Source organism: Ambystoma mexicanum, chromosome 3q, assembly GCF_040938575.1.
Source record: "Ambystoma mexicanum isolate Mex_15411 chromosome 3q, UKY_AmexF1_1, whole genome shotgun sequence".
Taxonomy (NCBI): Eukaryota; Metazoa; Chordata; class Amphibia; order Caudata; family Ambystomatidae; genus Ambystoma; species Ambystoma mexicanum.
The window spans coordinates 1,295,189,431-1,295,213,369 of NC_090926.1; the positions used below are offsets into that span (position 1 = coordinate 1,295,189,431).

General features: G+C 50.8%; 1 protein-coding gene across 1 annotated transcript in view; it reads right to left on the reverse strand.

Moving 5' to 3' along the window:
• LOC138447896 (uncharacterized) overlaps positions 1 to 23,939 on the reverse strand; it is an 879,976-nt gene that overhangs the window by 691,807 nt on the left and 164,230 nt on the right. The gene's annotated exons all lie outside the window — the stretch shown is intronic.

Sequence of the window (23,939 nt, forward strand, 5' to 3'; positions counted from 1 at the left end):
GCTATGCCTCTTGGTTGAGGTACTTGGCTGTGGTATTCCTCATGGGTGAGTTGCCTGGCAGTGCTATGACTCATGGTTGCAATACCTGGCAGTGCTATGCATCAAGGGTAAGGTACCTGCCAGAGCAATGCCTCTTGGGTCAGGTACTTGGCTGTGCTATTCCTCGTGGGTGAGGTGTCAGACAGTGCTATGACTCCTAGTTGCAATACCTGGCAGTGCTATGCATCATGGTTGCAATACCTTGCAGTGCTATGCCTCTTGGGTGAGGTACCTGGCAGTGATATTCCTAATGGGTGAGGTACCTGGCAGTGCTATGCCTCATAGGTGAAGTACCTGGCAGTGCTTTGCATCATGGGTGAGGTACCTGGCAGTGATATTCCTAATGGGTGAGGTACCTGGAAGTGCTGTGCCTCATGGGCGAGGTACCTGGCAGTGTTATGCTTCATAGGTCAAGTACCAGGCAGTACTTTACATCATGGGTGATATTCCTGGGCAGTGCTATTCCTCAAGCGCGAGGTACCTGGCAGTGATGTGCCTCATGGATGAGGTACCTGGCAGTGTTATTCCTCATGGGTGAGGTATCTGGAAGTGTGTGTTCATCAGGTGTTAGGTTCTGGGCAGTGGTATTCCTCATGGGTGAGGTACCCGCCAGCACTTGTGCTTCTGATGTTAGATTCTGGGCAGTGCTATGCATCATGGGGGAGGTGCCTGTCAGTGAAATGCCTCATGGGTGAGGTACCTGTCATTGGTATACCTCATGGGTGAGGTACCTGGCAGTGATAATTCTTATAGGTGAGGTACCCGACAGTGTTTGCGCCTCAGATGTTAGGCGCTGGGCAGTATTATTCCTCATATGTGAGGTACTTGGCAGTGCTATGCATCACTGGTGAAGTACCTTGCAGTACGAGTCATCATGAGTGAGGTACCTGGCAGTACTGTGCCTCATGGCTGAAGTACCTGGCAGTGCTATGCATCATGGGTGAGGTACATGCCAGTACTATTCCTCGTGGGTGAGGTACCTGCCTGTGCTTGTGCTTCTGATGTTAGGTTCTGGGCAGTGCTATGCATCATGGGTGAGGTACCTGCCAGTGCTATGCCTCATGGGTGAGGTACTTGTCAGTGATATGCCTCATGGGTGAGTTACCTGGCTAGACTATTCCTCATGGGTAAGTTACCTGGCAGTGATTGCACCTCAGATGTTAGGTTCTGGGCAGTGGTATTCCTCCTTGGTGAGGTACTTGGCAGTGCTATGTTTCATGGGTGAGGCACCTGGCATTGCTATGCCTCGTGGGTGTAGTACCTGGCAGAGCTATGCCTCTTGGGTGAGGTACTTGGCTGTGCTATTCCTAATGGGTGAGGTACCTGGCAGTGCTATGCCTCGTGGGTGTAGTACCTGACAGAGCTATGCCTCTAGGGTGAGGTACTTGGCTGTGATATTCCTCATGGGTGAGGTATCTTGCAGTGCTATGCCTCATGAGTGCAGTACTTGAAAGTGCGATGCCTCATGGGTGAGGAACCTGGCTGTGATAAGCCTCATGGGTAAAGTACCTGCCAGTGCTATACATCATGGGTGAGGTGCCTGACAGAGCTATGCATCATGTGTGAGGTACCTGGCTGTGCTATGCATCATGGGTGAGGTACCTGCCAAGCTATGCCTCTTGGGCGAGGTAACTGGCAGTGCTATGACTCATGGTTGCATACCTGTCAGTGTTATGCATCATGGGTGAGGTACCTGGCAGTGCTATTCCTAATGGGTGAGGTACCTGGCAGTGCTATGCCTCGTGGGTGTAGTACCTGACAGAGCTATGCCTCTTGGGTGAGGTACTTAGCTGTGCTATTCCTCATGGGCGAGGTACCTGGGAGTGCAAGGCCTCTTGGGTATGATATAGCATTTTTAATGCACCTATACACAAGTGATTCAAGGCGCGATACCAAGGGTGAGGTACTTGGCTGTGCTATTCCTCATGGGTGAGGTACCTGGCAGTGCTATGCCTCATGGGTGAAGTGCCAGGCATTGCTATGCATCATGGGTTAGGTGCCTGGCAGTGGTATGCCTCATGGGTGTGTTGGCAGTGTTATAAATGGGGGTGAGGTACCTGGAAGTGCTATGCATCATACATCCAGTACCTGGCAGTGTTATGCCTCATGGGTGAGGTACCTGGCAGTGTTTGTGCAACAGATGTTAGGTTCTGGGCAGTGCTATTCCTCATGGCTCAAGTACCTGGCTGTGCTATGCATCATGGGTGAGGTACCTGGTAGTGTTAGTCCTCATGGATGAAGTACCTGGCAGTGCTATGACTCATGGGTGACGTACCTGGCAGAGCTATGCCTCCTGGGTGAGGTACTTGGCTGTGCTATTCCTCATAGGAGAGGTACCTGGCAGTGCTATGCCTCATGGGTGAAGTACCTGGCAGAGCTATGCCTCTTGGGTGAGGTACTTGGCTGTGGTATTCCTCATGGGTGAGGTGCCTGGCAGTGCTATGACTCATGGTTGCAATACCTGGCAGTGCTATGCATCAAGGGTAAGGTACCTGCCAGAGCTATGCCTCTTGGGTGAGGTACTTGGCTGTGCTATTCCTCGTGGGTGAGGTGCCTGACAGTGCTATGACTCATGGTTGCAATACCTGGCAGTGCTATGCATCATTGTTGCAATACCTGGCAGTGCTATGCCTCTTGGGTGAGGTACCTGGCAGTGATATTCCTAATGGGTGAGGTACCTGGCAGTGCTATGCCTCATAGGTGAAGTACCTGACAGTGCATTGCATCACGGGTGAGGTACCTGGCATTAATATTCCTAATGGGTGAGGTACCTGGAAGTGCTGTGCCTCATGGGTGAAGTACCTGGCAGTGTTATGCTTCATAGGTGAAGTACCAGGCAGTGCTTTGCATCATGGGTGGGGTGCCTGGCAGAGCTATGCATCATGTGTGAGGTACCTGGCTGTGCTATGCATCATGGGTGAGGTACCTGGCCAAGCTATGCCTCTTGGGCGAGGTAACTGGCAGTGCTATGACTCATGGTTGCAATACCTGTCAGTGTTATGCATCAAGGGTGAGGTACCTCCAGTGCTATTTCTAATGGGTGAGGTACCTGGCAGTGCTATGTCTCGTGGGTGTAGTACCTGACAGAGCTATGCCTCTTGGGTGAGGTACTTAGCTGTGCTATTCCTCATGGGGGAGGTAGCTGGAAGTGCAAGGCCTCTTGGGTGAGGTACTTGGCTGTGCTATTCCTCATGGGTGAGGTACCTGGCAGTGCTATGCCTCATGGGTGAAGTGCCAGGCAGTGCTATGCATCATGGGTTAGGTGCCTGGCAGTGGTATGCCTCATGGGTGTGTTGGCAGTGCTATACATGGGGGTGAGGTACCTGGAAGTGCTATGCATCATGGGTCCAGTACCTGGCAGTGTAATCCCTCATGGGTGAGGTACCTGGCAGTGTTTGTGCCTCAGATGTTAGGTTCTGGGCAGTGCTATTCCTCATGGCTGAAGTACCTGGCTGTGCTATGCATCATGGGTGAGGCACCTGGTAGTGTTATTCCTCATGGATGCGGTACCTGGCAGTGCTATGACTCATGGGCGATGTACCTGGCAGAGCTATGCCTCCTGGGTGAGGTACTTGGCTGTGCTATTCCTCATAGGAGAGGTACCTGGCAGTGCTATGCCTCATGGGTGAAGTACCTGGCAGAGCTATGCCTCTTGGGTGAGGTACTTGGCTGTGGTATTCCTCATGGGTGAGGTGCCTGGCAGTGCTATGACTCATGGTTGCAATACCTGGCAGTGCTATGCATCAAGGGTAAGGTACCTGCCAGAGCTATGCCTCTTGGGAGAGGTACTTGGCTGTGCTATTCCTCGTGGGTGAGGTGCCTGACAGTGCTATGACTCATGGTTGCAATACCTGGCAGTGCTATGCATCATTGTTGCAATACCTGGCAGTGCTATGCCTCTTGGGTGAGGTACCTGGCATTAATATTCCTAATGGGTGAGGTACCTGGAAGTGCTGTGCCTCATGGGTGAAGTACCTGGCAGTGTTATGCTTCATAGGTGAAGTACCAGGCAGTGCTTTGCATCATGGGTGGGGTGCCTGGCAGAGCTATGCATCATGTGTGAGGTACCTGGCTGTGCTATGCATCATGGGTGAGGTACCTGGCCAAGCTATGCCTCTTGGGCGAGGTAACTGGCAGTGCTATGACTCATGGTTGCAATACCTGTCAGTGTTATGCATCAAGGGTGAGGTACCTGCAGTGCTATTTCTAATGGGTGAGGTACCTGGCAGTGCTATGTCTCGTGGGTGTAGTACCTGACAGAGCTATGCCTCTTGGGTGAGGTACTTAGCTGTGCTATTCCTCATGGGGGAGGTAGCTGGAAGTGCAAGGCCTCTTGGGTGAGGTACTTGGCTGTGCTAGTCCTCATGGGTGAGGTACCTGGCAATGCTATGCCTCATGGGTGAAGTGCCGGGCAGTGCTATGCATCATGGGTTAGGTGCCTGGCAGTGGTATGCCTCATGGGTGTGTTGGCAGTGCTATAAATGGGGGTGAGGTACCTGGAAGTGCTATGCATCATGGATCCAGTACCTGGCAGTGTTATGCCTCATGGGTGAGGTACCTGGCAGTGTTTGTGCCTCAGATATTAGGTTCTGGGCAGTGCTATTCCTCATGGGTGTGGCACCTGGCAGTGCTATGCCTCATGGGTGAAGTACCTAGCTGTGCTATGCATCATGGTGGAGGTACCTGGCAGTGCTATTCCTCATGCGTGAGCTACCTGGCAGTGCTATGCCTCTTGGGTGAGGTACTTGGCTGTGCTATTCCTCATGGCTGAGGTACCTGGCAGTGCTATGCCTCATGGGTGAGGTAACTGGCAGTGCTATTCCTCATGGGTGAAGTACCTGGCTGTGTTATGCATCATGGGTGAGGTACCTGGCAGAGCTATGCCTCTTGGGTGAGGTATTTGGCTGTGCTATTCCTCATGGCTGAGGTACCTGGCAGTGCTATGCCTCATGGGTGAGGTAAATGGCAGTGCTATTCCTCATGGGTGAAGTACCTGGCTGTGCTATGCATCATGGGTGAGGTACCTGGCAGTGCTATGACTCATGGGTGAAGTACCTGGCAGAGCTATGCCTCTTGAGTGAGGTACTTGGCTGTGCTATTCCTCATAGGTGAGGTACCTGGCAGTGCTATGCCTCATGGGTGAAGTACCTGGCAGAGCTATGCCTCTTGGGTGGGGTACTTGGCTGTGGTATTCCTCATGGGTGAGTTGCCTGGCAGTGCTATGACTCATGGTTGCAATACCTGGCAGTGCTATGCATCAAGGGTAAGGTACCTGCCAGAGCTATGCCTCTTGGGTCAGGTACTTGGCTGTGCTATTCCTCGTGGGTGAGGTGCCAGACAGTGCTATGACTCATGGTTGCAATACCTGGCAGTGCTATGCATCATGGTTGCAATACCTGGCAGTGCTATGCCTCTTGGGTGAGGTACCTGGCAGTGATATTCCTAATGGGTGAGGTACCTGGCAGTGCTATGCCTCATAGGTGAAGTACCTGGCAGTGCTTTGCATCATGGGTGAGGTACCTGGCAGTGATATTGCTAATGGGTGGGGTACCTGGAAGTGCTGTGCCTCATGGGTGAAGTACCTGGCAGTGTTATGCTTCATAGGTGAAGTACCAGGCAGTACTTTACATCATGGGTGATATTCCTGGGCAGTGCTATTCCTCAAGGGCGAGGTAACTGGCAGTGCTGTGCCTCATGGATGAGGTACCTGGCAGTGTTATTCCTCATGGGTGAGGTACCCGCCAGCGCTTGTGCTTCTGATGTTAGATTCTGGGCAGTGCTATGCATCATAGGGGAGGTACCTGTCAGTGATATGCCTCATGGGTGAGGTACCTGTCATTGGTATACCTCATGGGTGAGGTACCTGGCAGTGATAATTCTTATGGGTGAGGTACCCGACAGTGTTTGCGCCTCAGATGTTAGGTTCTGGGCAGTGGTATTCCTCCTTGGTGAGGTACTTAGCAGCGCTATGCTTCATGGGTGAGGCACCTGGTAGTACTCTGCCTTGTAGGTGAAGTACCTGGCAGTACTATGCATCATGGCTGAGGTACCTGGCATTGCTATGCCTCGTGGGTGTAGTACCTGACAGTGCGATGCCTCGTGGGTGAGGAACCTGGCTGTGATAAGCCTCATGGGTAAAGTACCTGGCAGTCCTATACATCATGGGTGAGGTGCCTGGCAGAGCTATGCATCATGTGTGAGGTACCTGGCTGTGCTATGCATCATGAGTGAGGTACCTGCCAAGCTATGCCTCTTGGGCGAGGTAACTGGCAGTGCTATGACTCATGGTTGCAATACCTGTCAGTGTTATGCATCATGGGTGAGGTACCTGGCAGTGCTATTCCTAATGGGTGAGGTACCTGGCAGTGCTATGCCTCGTGGGTGTAGTACCTGACAGAGCTATGCCTCTTGGGTGAGGTACTTAGCTGTGCTATTCCTCATGGGGGAGGTACCTGGAAGTGCAAGGCCTCTAGGGTGAGGTACTTGGCTGTGCTATTCCTCATGGGTGAGGTGCCTGGCAGTGCTATGACTCATGGTTGCAATACCTGGCAGTGCTATGCATCAAGGGTAAGGTACCTGCCAGAGCTATGCCTCTTGGGTGAGGTACTTGGCTGTGCTATTCCTCGTGGGTGAGGTGCCTGACAGTGCTATGACTCATGGTTGCAATGCCTGGCAGTGCTATGCATCATTGTTGCAATACCTGGCAGTTCTATGCCTCTTGGGTGAGGTACCTGGCAGTGATATTCCTAATGGGTGAGGTACCTGGCAGTGCTATGCCTCATAGGTGAAGTACCTGACAGTGCATTGCATCACGGGTGAGGTACCTGGCATTAATGTTCCTAATGGGTGAGGTACCTGGAAGTGCTGTGCCTCATGGGTGAAGTACCTGGCAGTGTTATGCTTCATAGGTGAAGTACCAGGCAGTGCTTTGCATCATGGGTGGGGTGCCTGGCAGAGCTATGCATCATGTGTGAGGTACCTGGCTGTGCTATGCATCATGGGCGAGGTACCTGGCCAAGCTATGCCTCTTGGGCGAGGTAACTGGCAGTGCTATGACTCATGGTTGCAATACCTGTCAGTGTTATGCATCAAGGGTGAGGTACCTGCAGTGCTATTTCTAATGGGTGAGGTACCTGGCAGTGCTATGTCTCGTGGGTGTAGTACCTGACAGAGCTATGCCTCTTGGGTGAGGTACTTAGCTGTGTTATTCCTCATGGGGGAGGTAGCTGGAAGTGCAAGGCCTCTTGGGTGAGGTACTTGGCTGTGCTATTCCTCATGGGTGAGGTACCTGGCAATGCTATGCCTCATGGGTGAAGTACCGGGCAGTGGTATGCCTCATGGGTGTGTTGGCAGTGCTATAAATGGGGGTGAGGTACCTGGAAGTGCTATGCATCATGGGTCCAGTACCTGGCAGTGTTATGCCTCATGGTTGAGGTACCTGGCAGTGTTTGTGCCTCAGATGTTAGGTTCTGGGCAGTGCTATTCCTCATGGGTGTGGCACCTGGCAGTGCTATGCCTCATGGGTGAAGTACCTAGCTGTGCTATGCATCATGGTTGAGGTACCTGACAGTGCTATTCCTCATGCGTGAGCTACCTGGCAGTGCTATGCCTCTTGGGTGAGGTACTTGGCTGTGCTATTCCTCATGGGTGAAGTACCTGGAAGTGTTATGCATCATGGGTGAGGTGCCTGGCAGTGCTATGCCTCATGGGTGAAGTACCTGGCAGAGCTATGCCTCTTGGGTGAGGTATTTGGCTGTGCTATTCCTCATGGCTGAGGTACCTGGCAGTGCTATGCCTCATGGGTGAGGTAACTGGCAGTGCCATTCCTCATGGGTGAAGTACCTGGCTGTGCTATGCATCATGGGTGAGGTACCTGGCAGTGCTATGACTCATGGGTGAAGTACCTGGCAGAGCTATGCCTCTTGAGTGAGGTACTTGGCTATGCTATTCCTCATAGGTGAGGTACCTGGCAGTGCTATGCCTCTTGGGTGAGGTACTTGGCTGTGGTATTCCTCATGGGTGAGTTGCCTGGCAGTGCTATGACTCATGGTTGCAATACCTGGCAGTGCTATGCATCAAGGGTAAGGTACCTGCCAGAGCTATGCCTCTTGGGTCAGGTACGTGGCTGTGCTATTCCTCGTGGGTGAGGTGCCAGACAGTGCTATGACTCATGGTTGCAATACCTGGCAGTGCTTTGCATCATGGTTGCAATACCTGGCAGTGCTATGCCTCTTGGGTGAGGTACCTGGCAGTGATATTCCTAATGGGTGAGGTACCTGGCAGTGCTATGCCTCATAGGTGAAGTACCTGGCAGTGCTTTGCATCATGGGTGAGGTACCTGGCAGTGATATTGCTAATGGGTGGGGTACCTGGAAGTGCTGTGCCTCATGGGTGAAGTACCTGGCAGTGTTATGCTTCATAGGTGAAGTACCAGGCAGTACTTTACATCATGGGTGATATTCCTGGGCAGTGCTATTCCTCAAGCGCGAGGTACCTGGCAGTGCTATGCCTCATGGATGAGGTACCTGGCAGTGTTATTCCTCATGGGTGAGGTATCTGGATGTGTGTGTTCGTCAGGTGTTAGGTTCTGGGCAGTGGTATTCCTCATGGGTGAGGTACCCGCCAGCGCTTGTGCTTCTGATGTTAGATTCTGGGCAGTGCTATGCATCATGGGGGAGGTACCTGTCAGTGATATGCCTCATGGGTGAGGTACCTGTCATTGGTATACCTCATGGGTGAGGTACCTGGCAGGGATAATTCTTATGGGTGAGGTACCCGACAGTGTTTGCGCCTCAGATGTTAGGCGCTGGGCAGTATTATTCCTCATGGGTGAGGGACTTGGCAGTGCTATGCCTCACGGGTGAAGTACCTTGCAGTACTATGCATCATGAGTGAGGTACCTGGCAGTACTATGCCTCATGGCTGAAGTACCTGGCAGTGCTATGCATCATGGGTGAGGTACATGGCATTACTATTCCTCGTGAGTGAGGTACCTGCCTGTGCTTGTGCTTCTGATGTTAGGTTCTGGGCAGTGCTATGCATCATGGGTGAGGTACCTGCCAGTGATATGCCTCATGGGTGAGTTACCTGGCATTACTATTCCACATGGGTAAGTTACCTGGCAGTGATTGCACCTCAGATGTTAGGTTCTGGGCAGTGGTATTCCTCCTTGGTGAGGTACTTAGCAGCGCTATGCTTCATGGGTGAGGCACCTGGTAGTACTCTGCCTTGTAGGTGAAGTACCTGGCAGTACTATGCATCATGGCTGAGGTACCTGGCATTGCTATGCCTCGTGGGTGTAGTACCTGACAGTGCGATGCCTCATGGGTGAGGAACCTGGCTGTGATAAGCCTCATGGGTAAAGTACCTGGCAGTGCTATACATCATGGGTGAGGTGCCTGGCAGAGCTATGCATCATGTGTGAGGTACCTGGCTGTGCTATGCATCATGAGTGAGGTACCTGCCAAGCTATGCCTCTTGGGCGAGGTAACTGGCAGTGCTATGACTCATGGTTGCAATACCTGTCAGTGTTATGCATCATGGGTGAGGTACCTGGCAGTGCTATTCCTAATGGGTGAGGTACCTGGCAGTGCTATGCCTCGTGGGTGTAGTACCTGACAGAGCTATGCCTCTTGGGTGAGGTACTTAGCTGTGCTATTCCTCATGGGGGAGGTACCTGGAAGTGCAAGGCCTCTTGGGTGAGGTACTTGGCTGTGCTATTCCTCATGGGTGAGGTACCTGGCATTGCTATGCCTCGTGGGTGAAGTGCCGGGTAGTGCTATGCATCATGGGTTAGGTGCCTGGCAGTGGTATGCCTCATGGGTGTGTTGGCAGTGCTATACATGGGGGTGAGGTACCTGGAAGTGCTATGCATCATGGGTCCAGTACCTGGCAGTGTAATCCCTCATGGGTGAGGTACCTGGCTGTGTTTGTGCCTCAGATGTTAGGTTCTGGGCAGTGCTATTCCTCATGGCTGAAGTACCTGGCTGTGCTATGCATCATGGGTGAGGCACCTGGTAGTGTTATTCCTCATGGATGAGGTACCTGGCAGTGCTATGACTCATGGGTGAAGTACCTGGCAGAGCTATGCCTCTTGAGTGAGGTACTTGGCTGTGCTATTCCTCATAGGAGAGGTACCTGGCAGTGCTATGCCTCATGGGTGAAGTACCTGGCAGAGCAATGCCTCTTGGGTGAGGTCTTGGCTGTGGTATTCCTCATGGGTGAGGTGCCTGGCAGTGCTATGACTCATGGTTGCAATACCTGGCAGTGCTATGCATCAAGGGTAAGGTACCTGCCAGAGCTATGTCTCTTGGGTGAGGTACTTGGCTGTACTATTCCTCGTGGGTGAGGTGCCTGACAGTGCTATGACTCATGGTTGCAATACCTGGCAGTGCTATGCATCATTGTTGCAATACCTGGCAGTGCTATGCCTCTTGGGTGAGGTACCTGGCAGTGATATTCCTAATGGGTGAGGTACCTGGCAGTGCTATGCCTCATAGGTGAAGTACCTTGCAGTGCATTGCATCATGGGTGAGGTACCTGGCAGTGATATTCCTAATGGGTGAGGTAGCTGGTAGTGCTGTGCCTCATGGGTGAAGTACCTGGCAGTGTTATGCTTCATAGGTGAAGTACCAGGCAGTGCTATGCATCATGGGTGAGGTACCTGGCAGTGCTATTCCTCAAGCGCAAGGTACCTGGCAGTGCTATGCCTCATGGATGAGGTACCTGGCAGTGTTATTCCTCCTGGGTGAGGTATCTGGAATTGTGTGTTCCTCAGGTGTTAGGTTCTGGGCAGTGCTATGACTCATGGGTGAAGTACATGGCAGAGCTATGCCTCCTGGGTGAGGTACTTGGCTGTGCTATTCCTCCTAGGAGAGGTACCTGGCAGTGCTATGCCTCATGGGTGAAGTACCTGGCAGAGTTATGCCTCTTGGGTGAGGTACCTGGCAGTGATATTCCTAATGGGTGAGGTACCTGGCAGTGCTATGCCTCATAGGTGAAGTACCTGGCAGTGCATTGCATCATGGGTGAGGTACCTGGCAGTGATATTCCTAATGGGTGAGGTAGCTGGAAGTGCTGTGCCTCATGGGTGAAGTACCTGGCAGTGTTATGCTTCATAGGTGAAGTACCAGGCAGTGCTTTGCATCATGGGTGAGGTACCTGGCAGTGCTATTCCTCAAGCGCGAGGTACCTGGCAGTGCTATGCCTCATGGATGAGGTACCTGGCAGTGTTATTCCTCCTGGGTGAGGTATCTGGAATTGTGTGTTCCTCAGGTGTTAGGTTCTGGGCAGTGGTATTCCTCATGGGTGAGGTACCCACCAGCGCTTGTGCTTCTGATGTTAGATTCTGGGCAGTGCTATGCATCATGGGGGAGGTACCTGTCAGTGATATGCCTCATGGGTGAGGTACCTGTCATTGGTATACCTCATGGGTGAGGTACCTGGCAGTTCTATGCATCATGGGCAAAGTACCTGTCAGTGATATACCCCATAGCTGAGATACCTGGCAGTGTTATGTCTCATTGGTGAGGTACCTGGCAGTGATAATTCTTATGGGTAAGGTACCCGACAGTGTTTGCGCCTCAGATGTTAGGCGCTGGGCAGTATTATTCCTCATGGGTGAGGTACTTGGCAGTGCTATGCCTCATGGGTGAGGTACTTGGCAGTGTTTGTGCCTCAGATGTTAGGTTCTGGGCAGTGCTATTCCTCATGGGTGCGGTACCTGGCAGTGCTTGCCTCATGGATGAAGTACCTAGCTGTGCTATGCATCATGGGTGAGGTACCTGGCAGTGCTATTCCTCATGCGTGAGCTACCTGGCAGTGCTATGCCTCTTGGGTGAGGTACTTGGCTGTGCTATTCCTCATGGGTGAAGTACCTGGAAGTGCTATGTATCATGGGTGAGGTGCCTGGCAGTGGTATGCCTCGTGAGTGTGTTGGCAGTGCTATAAATGGGGGCGAGGTACCTGCCAGTGCTATCCATCATGGGTGAGGTCCCTGGCCACGTTATACCTCATGGGTGAGGTACGTGGCAGTGTTTGTGCCTAAGATGTTAGGTTCTGGGCAGTGCTATTCCTCATGGGTGAGGTACCTATCTGTGCTATGCATCATGGGTGAGGTACCTGGCAGTGCTATTCGTCATGGGTGAGGTACCTGGCAGTGCTATGCCTCATGGGTGAAGTACCTGGCAGAGCTATGCCTCTTGGATGAGGTACTTGGCTGTGCTATTCCTTATGGGAGAGGTAGCTGGCTGTGCTATGCATCATGGCAGCGTTATGCCTCATGGGTGAGGTACTTGGCAGTGTTTGTGCCTCAGATGTTAGGTTCTGGGCAGTGCTATTCCTCATGGGTGAGGTACCTGGCAGTGCTCTTCCTCATGGGTGAGGTACCTGGCCGTGCTATGCTTCATGGGTGAGGTACCTGGCAGCGTCATGCCTCATGGGTGAGGTACTTGGCAGTGTTTGTGCCTCAGATGGTAGGTTCTGGGCAGTGCTATTCCTCATGGGTGAGGTACCTGGCAGTGCTATTCATCATGGGTGAGGTAACTGGCTGTGCTATGCATAATGGGTGAGGTCCCTGGCTGTGCTATGGAACATGGGAGAGGTACCTGCCAGATATATGCCTCTTGGGTGAAGTAACTGGCAGTGATATAACTCATGGCTGCAATACCTGGCAGTGCTGTGCATCATGGGTGAGGTACCTGGCAGTGCTATACATGGGGTTAGGTACATGGCAATGATATGCCTCACGGGTGAGCTACTTGGCAGTGCTATGCCTCATGGGTGAGGTACCTGGCTATGCTATAAATGGGGTGAGGTACATGGGGGGAGGTACATGGCAGTGATATGCCTCATGGGTGAGGTACCTGGCAGTGCTGTACATGGGGTGAGGTACATGGCAGTGATATGCCTCATGGGTGAGGTACCTGGCTGTGCTACACATGGGGTGAGGTACCTGGCATTGCTATGCCTCGTGAGTGTAGTACCTGGCAGAGCTATGCCTCATGGGTGAGGTACTTGGCTTGCTATGCCTCATGGGTGAGGTACCTGGCTGTGCTATACATGGGGTTAGGTACATGAGGTGAGGTACATGGCAGTGATATGCCTCATGGGTGAGGTACCTGGCAGTGCTATACATGGGGTGAGGTACATGGCAGTGACATGCCTCATGGGTTAGGTACTTGGCTGTGCTATGCCTCATGGGTGAGGTACATGGCTGTGCTATACATGGGGCAAGGTACATGGCAGTGATATGCCTCATGGGTAAGTTACTTGGCTGTGCTATGTCTCATGGGTGAGGTACCTGGCTGTGCTATATATGGGGTGAGGTACATGAGATGAGCTACATGGTAGTGATATGCCTCATGGGTGAGGTACCTGGCAGTGCTATACATGGGGTGAGGTACATGGCAGTGATATGCCTCATGGGTTAGGTACTTGGCTGTGCTATGCCTCATGGGTGAGGTACATGGCTGTGCTATACATGGGGTAAGGTACATGGCAGTGATATGCCTCATGGGTAAGTTACTTGGCTGTGCTATGTCTCATGGGTGAGGTACCTGGCTGTGCTATATATGGGGTGAGGTACATGAGATGAGCTACATGGTAGTGATATGCCTCATGGGTGAGGTACCTGGCAGTGCTATACATGGGGTGAGGTACATGGCAGTGATATGCCTCATGGGTTAGGTACTTGGCTGTGCTATGCCTCATGGGTGAGGTACATGGCTGTGCTATACATGGGGTAAGGTACATGGCAGTGATATGCCTCATGGGTAAGTTACTTGGCTGTGCTATGTCTCATGGGTGAGGTACCTGGCTGTGCTATATATGGGGTGAGGTACATGAGATGAGCTACATGGCAGTGATATGCCTCATTGTTATTGTTATTGTTACTTTGCATTTATATAGCGCCTTATATACCATTGGTATGGTCTGAAGGCGCTGGTAGGTTGAATGCCCTTGGGAACCGAAGTTCAGGTCAGTAGAGAGAGTAGAGAGAGTCAAAAAGTGTGTGTGAGCACCGGGTATGTGTGCAGTTCGTGCAGTATCCGTGTAATAACTGCTTCTTAACGGTAGGTGTGGTGGTTGAGAGATCAGGAGTATGTGTTCGTTCTGGCAGGAATTATCCGGAACGGATGTGGCTGCGTTAGGCCTGAGGAGAACGCCTGGCTGGGGGTGTGTAACCAGCAGTGTTTACTAGAATGATGTGGAGTGAGCGGTAGATGTTGGTATGAGAACAGTTATACCGAATGGTGTCATATATCTCTGTGTTCTAGTTGCGTGGTGATGTAAAGGAGAGAGTGAGGGTGGTGGTGAGATATGATGGGTTATGTGCACTTTCAGAGGTTCTCTGCATTCCAATCCCTACTACATATGTCACGTAATTCTATGCGCTCCAGTCCGTTCCATGCACTCCTATCCACTCCATGCATCTCAGTTAGCTCTATACACTCTGGTCCGCTCCACGCATTCATGCATTCCAACTCGCGCGCGCGTTCGAGTCCGCTCTGCGCGCTCCAGTCCGCCATGCTTACTTCAGTCAGCCCTACACATGCACTCTTGTCTGCCCCACGCATGCACTCTTGTCTGCCTCACGCATGCACTCCTGTCTTTCTCACGCATGGACACCTGTCTGCCCCATGCATGCACTTCTGCCTGCTCCATGCATGCACTCCTGTCTGCCCCATGCTCTACGTATTCATCCATTCTACTCATCCCTCTACGCACTCATCCCCTCTATGCTCACTCACCTCCTCTACGCCCACTCACCCCCTCTACGCACACTCACCCCCTCTACGCACATTCACCCCCTCTATGCACACTCACCCCCCTCTGCGCACTCACCCCCCTCTACGCACTCACCTTCTCTACGCACTCACCCCATCTATGCACTCACCCCCTCTACGCACTCATCCCCTCTATGCACTCATCCCCTCTATGCACTCATCCCCTCTATGCACTCATCCCCTCTACGCACTCATCCCCTCTATGCACTCATCCCCTCTACGCACTCATCCCCTCTATGCACTCATCCCCTCTATGCACTCATCCCCTCTACGCACTCATCTTTAAGCACTCGCGCTTCAGCAGCAATATCCTGTTCTTTATATTCATCTCTTCACTCATCTATTCTATACACTTATCCACTCCTCCGCTCTATCCACTCATCCACTCGTCTGCTCTGTCCATTCATCCGCTCAACCGCTCATCCACTCAACCACTCATCCGCTCATCCACTCAATCCACTCAATCCATTCTATCCACTCATCCGTTCTATCTATTCATTCGCTCTATTTACTCATCCTCTCTGTACACTTTCTCCGCTCAACCGCTCTATCCACTCATCCGTTCTATCCACTCATCCGGTCTATCCACTCTATCCACTCATCTGCTCATCCGCTCTATCCACTCATCTGCTCTATCTACCTATCTCAACCGTTCTAGCCACTCATCCACTCATCCGCTCTATCCGCTCTATCCACTCATCCGCTCATCCGCTCTATCGACTCATCTGCTCTATCCACTCATCCGCTCTATCCACTCATCCGCTCTATCTACTCATCCGCTCTATCTACTCATCCGCTCTATCCGCTCATCCGTTCTATCCACTCATCCGTTCTATCCGCTCTATCTACTCATCCGCTCTATCTACTCATCCTCTCTATCTACCTATCTCAACCGTTCTAGCCACTCATCCACTCATCCGCTCTATCAGCTCTATCCACTCATCCGCTCATCCGCTCTATCGACTCATCTGCTCTATCCACTCATCCGCTCTATCCACTCATCCGCTCTATCTACTCATCCGCTCTATCCGCTCATCCGTTCTATCCACTCATCCGTTCTATCCGCTCTATCTACTCATCCGCTCTATCTACTCATCCGCTCTATCTACCTATCTCAACCGTTCTATCCACTCATCCACTCATCCGCTCTATCCAGTCATCCACTCATCCACTCCTCCACTCATCCGCTCTATCTACTCATCTGCTCTTTCTCCTCATCCGCTCTATCTACTCATCCGCTCTACCCACTCATCCACTCTATCCACTCATCCACTCATCCACTCACCAACTCATCCGCTCTATCCATTCATCTGTTATATCCGCTCTATACACTCATCCGCTCAATCCACTCATCCGCTCTATCCACTCATCCACTCTATCCATTCATCCGTTCTATCCACTCTATACAATCATCCGCTCTATACACTCATCCGCTCTATACACTCATCCGCTCTATGCACTCATCCGCTCTATCCACTCATCTGCTCTATCCACTCATCCGCTCTATCCCCTCATCCGCTCTATACACTCATCCGTTCTATACAGTCATCCGTTCTATACACTCATTCACTCTGTACATTCATCTGCTCCAGCGATCTACACACTTTCCGCACTTCCATATTCATCCGTTATCCACACTCTTGTGCTCTACATACTCATCCGCTCCATATACTCATCTGTTCCACACATTTATCCGGTTTACGCTCATCCATTCTGGACATTCATCTGTTTTACGTACTCTTGCGTTCTACTCGCTTTTCTGTATTTGCGCACTCATCCGCGCTACACGCTCGTCAGTTCTACACATCCAGCCGCTCTACACTCATCCACTCACAATGTTGTTGCATTCCATACACTCATCCGATCTACATATTCATTCGATTTCCACACTCATTCGAACTATATAGTTATCTGTTCTTCCACTCATGCATTCTTCCACTCAGCGCATTCATTTGTTTCACCTGTTTTATCCATTCTAACTAATTCATCTGCGCCATTCACTTCGTTCACTCCGCATGCATTCTGTCCATTTCAGGAGTTTAAATCTCTTTACTGTTTCCGTATGATTTACTCTTATTAGCCATTTCACTGCTATGATCTACTTTATTCGTTTAATTCTGTTTGTCCTTCTAGTTTTTGTTAACTGTCAGTTTCTCGCATCAGGCGGTTTGATGGATTGGTGCCATTGAGTTGCTGTTGGTCTGTTTGGGTTAGTTTGGTACGGGTTGGTTTTAGGGGAAGAGCCAGGTTTTCAGTAGTTTGCGGAAAGACGTTAAATCCTCAGTTAGGCGGATGTGGGGTGGGAGTGAGTTCCATAACGTGGGGGCCAAGGCTGAGAATGATGATCCGCCTAACCTGCTTGAGTTTGTCTACTGTATTACTAGGAGGCTGGCTGAGCTTGATTTTAGGGTGCGTGGGGGGTGGTAGGGTTTAAGCTTGTCTTGAAGATATTGAGGTCTGGTTTTGTGCAGTGCTCGATGGGAGATGCACAAGGTTTTGAAAGTCACCCTTCGGGCTACTGCAAGCCAGGGCAGCGTCTTAAGGGCTGGGGAGATGTGGTCTCTTTGGCCGAGCACAAGTAGCAATTTGGCTACAGCGTTTTGTGCCCTTTGGAGTTTATTCAGTTGGTACGCGTGGACTCCGAGGTATAGGGGGTTTGCGTAGTCCAGTCTTGATATAACGATTGATTGGACCGCGGAGAGTCTGTTGGGAAAGGAGAGATATAGAAAGATGCACCTAAGGGTTTTAAGGTGGTAGTGGCAGGACTTTGAGACGTTGTCGACTTGGCGCGAGAGTGTTAGGTCTGAATCAAGGGTGCATCCAAGATTTTTCACTGATTTGGAGGGGGTCGGTGAATTGCCCATGGCGGATGGCCAGGGTAGTGGGTCCGGAAGAAGTTCAGAGTTCCACATACCATGATTTCCATTTTGGAGGGGTTTAACAAGAGGTGGCTTTGGGTCATCCAGAGTTCTATGTCAAGGAGGCAGGAGGCCAGGTCTGGTCGGGAGTTGGGTTTTGAGTTCAGGAGTTTTAGAAGTAGTTGAGTGTCGTCGGCGTTGTTGTAGCACAGGATGTTGTGCGAACAAATTATTGGTGGGAGGGTGATCAAGTAGAGATTGAACAGGAGGGCAGATAGGCATGCTCCTTGTGAGACTCCCATGTCGACTGGTTGGGCTTGGGAGGTATCGGTGGAGAGTATCGTTATTTGGTACCGATCTTTGAGGAATTAAGCTATCCATTTAAGAGCGGTTCCACAAATTCCTAGGGAGTGGAGGCAGTTTAAGAGGATTGAGTGATTGATTGTGTCAAAGGCGGCGGATAGGTCAAGGAGGATTAGTGCTGCGCATCCTGCGGAGTCTGCCGTCATTTTAAGGTCATCCCAAATTGAGGTTAGGGTGGTTTAAGTTCCGTGACGGGCTCAGAAACCTGATTGAGCGGGGTCTAGGAGATTGTTGGCTTCGACAAAGGCATTTAGTTGGGAGTATGCAGTTTGGTCAATGAGCTTGGCAAGGAATCTGGTGTTTGAGATGGGGCGGTAGTTTATGGGCTCGAGAGGGTCGAGCAAAGGTTTTTTAATTAGAGGTTTGACATGAACCGCTTTGAATGCGTCAGGAAAGATACCGGAGGAAAGGGAGGCATCTATGATGGATCTTGCGTGTTCTGCGCAGGTCGAAGCGAAAATTTCTTTGAGGGTTGTGGCTGGGCAAGGGTCCAGCGGTGAGCCAGATGGTTTGAGGGCAGAGAGAAGTTTGAGAAATTGCTCTGGTGATATTGGACTAACGGAATCGAATGTTGGTTGCGTAGTGGTCACAGATGGTGGTCCGGCCGGTATGGGGGGAGAATTGCTTGGTGGATGTAAGAGAGCCAGTTTGGTGGCTAGCGTATTTGTTCTTTTGAGAGCCGTGGTGTAAAAGTGGAGGGAGAGTGAGTCGCACAGTGATTGTGAGGGAGTCGGGACGGTCGTGTTGCAAGCCGGATTGGTGAATTCGGAGATGATTTTGTGATTTTGTGGAGTTCTTTGCTTGGGTTTTTGCAGTTTAGGATTCGGGAGTTGTAGTGGGCTTTTTTTGCTTTCCGGATTTCGGCCTTGTAGTGATAAAGGTGTCGGGCCAAGGTGGCCCTGCTCTCCTGGGTTTTAACTTTCTGCCATTTACGTTCTAGGTATTTATATAGTTGTTTGGTGATCTTCAACTCAGGCGTGAACCATCTGGGGAAGAGGCCACGGTGGGTTGATGGTTTGCAAGGGGGTGTGAGCCGCATCAGAGATGCGTTGAGCCATGAGTCAAAGGCGTCAGGGGTTAGTTGTTTGTTGAGTTGGCAGGTAGGAGTGCGTCGGCTAGGTCCGGGACAATTATTAGTTTTTTCCAGTACTTGCATAGATTCGGAGGTTCAGATTCGAGTACGGGAAGGGGGTCGGGTGAGTGAATGGTGAACGAGAGAATGAAGTGATCGGACCAGAGGATAGGGGTGGGGGGGTTTAAATGAATCAGGGTGTTGGAACTAAAGATTGCATCAAGAGTGTGTCCTTTCTAGTGAGTCGGGCCGTTTATGTGGGGTTGGAGGTTAATTACGTCCAAACTGTCGACCAGAGAGTGTGTCATAGGGTTGGTGGGGATGTCGAGACATATATTGAAGTCTCCAAGAAGGGTGAGGTTGGGATGGTTTAGTTGAAGGGTGGTAATACAGTCGCAGAGGTTGTTTGCAAATTGTCTATCATAGCCAGGGGGCCTGTAGATTATTAGGAAGCTATGTGAGAGCGACGGGGAGAGGGATAGTTTAACAAGGAGAGATTCCCTGGAAGGAATGGAAGGTTGGTTGTCGATGATTGAGGCGTGGAAGAGAGACTTGTAGAGGAATGCTACTCCTCCTCCTCTGGAGGGAAGGTTCGGTGGGAGGAGGGAGTAGTCAGGGGGGAAGGCTTCATTAGCGATTGGAGCGAAGTCGTCAGAGAACCAAGTTTCGGTGATGAAAACCAGGTCCGGTTTGTCAGAGGCGAGAAGGTCAAAGATGCAGTGTCTGTTTTTTGCTACGGATCGGGCATTAAATAGGGTGCAGTTCACATCGGCAGGCGAGGTTGGTCTTGGAGTGGAAGGGGGTGGTGGCGGAGAGAGTGGAGACTGGGGAGGGAATGGGGTGGGGGGGTGATGCTCGATGGGAATAGTGGGCGAGCAGAAAAATTGGCGGGCTTCAGGCGGGATTGGGTAGCTGCATGTCTTAGGATGATCGGGTTTGGTTCGGGGGTTTTGACGGTGGGGTGTGGTTGGTTAGGAGTTTCAGTTGCATATGATGAGAAATCGAGTGAGAGGGGTTTTAGGAGGGGTGAAGCCACGGGGGAAGGAGGTGATTGCGGGAATGAGGGGGTGGGTCGAGACAGGGGAGGTGAGGAGTGCTGAGAGATTGAGGGGGACCAGGTACGTTTCCTCTTTAGTTTCTTTGTAGCGATTGGAGTGTGAGAGAGGGAAGGGGGGTCGGAGGGGGAGAGGGATGTGGCTTCGGTTCTTGCTAGGGCTAGGCGTGCAGTTTTTAGGGAGGGGAAAGGGTGCGGTCGGGGGGTAGGTGGCGGGGGTTTGTGGGAAAGGCGTGGGGTTGATGAAAGCAGGGCAGGGTGTGCTTGTCATGATAATGAGGGGAGCGGGCTTGGTTGACATTGGCTGGTCGGTGGTGGGGTTCAGGGGAGGAATGGTTTTAGGGTGGTTGGCCCGCCATCGTGCCCCTCTGGCTTGGTGTTTGGAGAGGGGAATGGTAGGGAATGCAAAGGGGGGAGGGATGATTTGGGCAGGGGGGGACGGGAGGGCAGGCAGATCGGGGAGTGGGGGCGGTCCACGGTGGTAGTTTCCGACCCCAACTCTGGTGGTGTGGGTGTACTCATGCTTGATACAAGCTTTAGGTGGATTTTAGGAGGGTTTTCTAATTGTAGATCTAAATTCAGTGAGGGCACGCTTTTAGGCTTTCTAATTTTAGTTCCAAAATTCAGTGGGGGCACGCGGTATTAAACTAATAGGATATTGGGCCCACTTCCAATTCAACATTCACAGCGGGGCAGATGGGACACTTCTAGATTCACAGAGGTTATTTGGCACACTTCTAAGTTCAACTTCTTGTGCACTTCTAAATTCAACTTTCACAGAGGTTATTGGGCACACTTCTAAGTTCAACTTCTTGTGCACTTCTAAATTCAACTTTCACAGAGGTTATTGGGCACACTTCTAAGTTCAACTTCTTGTGCACTTCTAAATTCAACTTTCACAGAGAGGCTATTGGTCACACTTCTACATTCAACTTTGCACAGAGGTGTTACAGGGCACACATTCTAAATTCACAGAGGGCTATTGGGCTCACTTCTAAATACAACTTTCAATGAGCGGCAGTTGGGCACACTTCTAAGTTCAACTTTCACAGAGGAGTAATTGAGACACTTCTAAATTCACAGAGTGGTTATTGGGCGCACTTCTAAATTCAACTTCAATGGACTTCAAATTCAACTTTCAGAGAGAGTCTATTGGGCACACTTTAAAAATTCAACTTCTAAATGCACTTCTACATTCAACTTTCACAGAGATGCTATTGGGTACACTTTTAAATTTGGCTTCTAAATGCGCATCTAAATTCAACTGTCACATAGAGTCTATTGAGTACACTTCTAGATTCAGCTTTGCACAGAGGTGTTATAGGGCACACTTCTAAATTCACAGAGGGGCAGTTGGGACACTTCTAAATTCAGCTTCTAAATGCACTTCTAAGTCCAACTTTCACCTAAAAGCTATTGAGCCCACTTCTAAATTCAACTTCAAGTGCACCTCTAAATTCAACTTTTACAGAGAGTCTATTGGCACACTTTTAAATTCAACTTTGCACAGAGGGGCTATTGTGCATACTTCTAAGATCAACTTTCACAGAGCGACTGTTGGGCACACTTCTAAATTCAAGGAGAGGCTATTGGGCACATCTAAATTCAACATTCAATGAGCGACTGTTGGGCACACTTCTAAATTCAATGAGTGACTGTTGGGCACACTTCTAAATTCAAGGAGAGGCTATTGGGCACACTTCTAAATTCAAAGAGAGGCTATTGGGCACACTTCTAAATTCAAGGAGAGGCTATTGGGCACACTTCTAAATTCAACATTCAATGAGCGACTGTTGGGCACACTTCTAAATTCAAGGAGAGGCTATTGGGCACACTTCTAAATTCAAGGAGAGACTATTGGGCACACTTCTAAATTCAACATTCAATGAGCGACTGTTGGGCACACTTCTAAATTCAATGATTGATTGTTGGGCACACTTCTAAATTCAAGGAGAGGCTATTGGGCACACTTCCAAATTCAACATTCAATGAGCGTCTGTTGGGCACACTTCTAAATTCAAGGAGAAGCTATTGGGCACACTTCTAAATTCAACATTCAATGAGCGACTTTTGGGCACACTTCTAAATTCAAGGAGAGGCTATTGGGCACACTTCTAAATTCAATATTCAATGAGCGACTGTTAGGCACACTTCTAAATTCAAGGAAAGGCTATTGGTCACACTTCTAAATTCAAGGAGAGGCTATTGGGCACACTTCTAAATTCAACATTCAATGAGCGACTGTTGGGCACACTTCTAAATTCAAGGAGAGGCTATTGGGCACACTTCTAAATTCAACATTCAATGAGCGACTGTTGGGCACACTTCTAAATTCAATGTGTGACTGTTGGGCACACTTCTAAATTCAAGGAGAGGCTATTGGGCACACTTCCAAATTCAACATTTAATGAGCGACTGTTGGGCACACTTCTAAATTCAAGGAGAGGCTATTGGGCACACTTCTAAATTCAACATTCAATGAGCGACTGTTGGGCACACTTCTAAATTCAATGAGCGACTGTTGGGCACACTTCTAAATTCAACATTCAATGAGCGACTGTTGGGCACACTTCTAAATTCAAGGAGAGGCTATTGGGCACACTTCTAAATTTAACATTCAATGAGCGAGTGTTGGGCACACTTCTAAATTCAACATTCAATGAGTGACTGTTGGGCACACTTCTAAATTCGAATTTTACATGTATAGGACTGAGTTTCCAATGCAATTATTTTACAGATATGGGATTCTAGGGTGAGTGGTAGGGTAGTATGACTAGAAGTAATTGCTTCTGTCCCCGCCCTTGCCACACTTACTTGTTGTTGGCTTCTTGCTTCTCTTGCTGATACCTGCAGATACTGCCTGGAGCCATCACTGAAGGAGCCGTCCTTCGCCTTGGGTCCTTAGCCGATGGGCTGCCGGGCAGAGGGCTGCCCCGGGAGGACTGGTTATGAATGGGAGTCCTCTTGCCAGGACCAATCAGAGTTGAGGGCGGGGTGGGAGGTGGGCTGGGGAACCAGGAAGCGGGGAGCGCTGGCGAGGGCTGCACGTGGGGGAATGGGGGAACGGAGGGGCTGGGAGATTGGGCTCATTGGTGCGGATGCACCTTAAACTAAATTAGGAGAGCCACAAAAGGGGGCAAACTCACCCAAGGAGCGCGGCAGCACAAAGGAGACACGGATGTTGGTGTCCGTGTACTACGTTCACAGGCAGGGACCGGGGGGCAATCAGGGCGCAGAGAAGGGTGGGGGGCGGGAATGGGAAGCACCAGGAAGCGGGAGGCAGCGAGGGTTGCGGGCGGTGGAATTCGGGGCCTGGGGTGGGAGATTGGGCTTATTGGTGCGGATGCACCTTAAACTAAATTAGGAGAGCCACAAAAGGGGGCAAACTCACCCAAGGAGCGCGGCAGCACAAAGGGTGAGGTACCTGGCAGTACTATACATGGGGTGAAGTACATGGCTGTGTAATGCATCATGGGTGAGGTACTTGGCTGCGCTATGCCTCATGGGTGAGGTACCTGGCTGGGCTATACATAGGGTGAGGTACATGGCAGTGATATGCCTCATGGGTGAGGTACCTGGCTGTGCTATGCCTCATGGGTGAGGTACCTCGCTGGGCTATACATAGGGTGAGGCACATGGCAGTGATATGCCTCATGGGTGAGGTACCTGGCTGTGCTATACATGGGGCGAGGTACATGGGGGAGAGGTACATGGCAGTGATATGCCTCATGGGTGAGGTACATGGCAGTGATATGCCTCATGGGTGA